A 236-nucleotide genomic window follows, 5' to 3' on the forward strand; every position below is an offset into this window, starting at 1 on the left:
CCCCAGAATTACATTTCAGTCCCATTATGAAAACAGATCAACGTCCAGTATAAGAATTTTGAGCTTGAAGGCGCGGAATAAATATAGCGCTTGATGATAACGCACATTCCTCATTCTCTAAGGATATTTACGTGTATGTCGACAAAGTAAAGCTAATTTCAAGATTTTTCCTTCTTTTTTTTGCTATAATTCTTTTCTTTGGAGAGAGAGATGGTTTTCTTGTCATTGCGCCTTTG

The sequence above is a fragment of the Penaeus monodon genome, chromosome 21 (genome assembly GCF_015228065.2).
Source record: "Penaeus monodon isolate SGIC_2016 chromosome 21, NSTDA_Pmon_1, whole genome shotgun sequence".
In the NCBI taxonomy this organism is placed as follows: Eukaryota; Metazoa; Arthropoda; class Malacostraca; order Decapoda; family Penaeidae; genus Penaeus; species Penaeus monodon.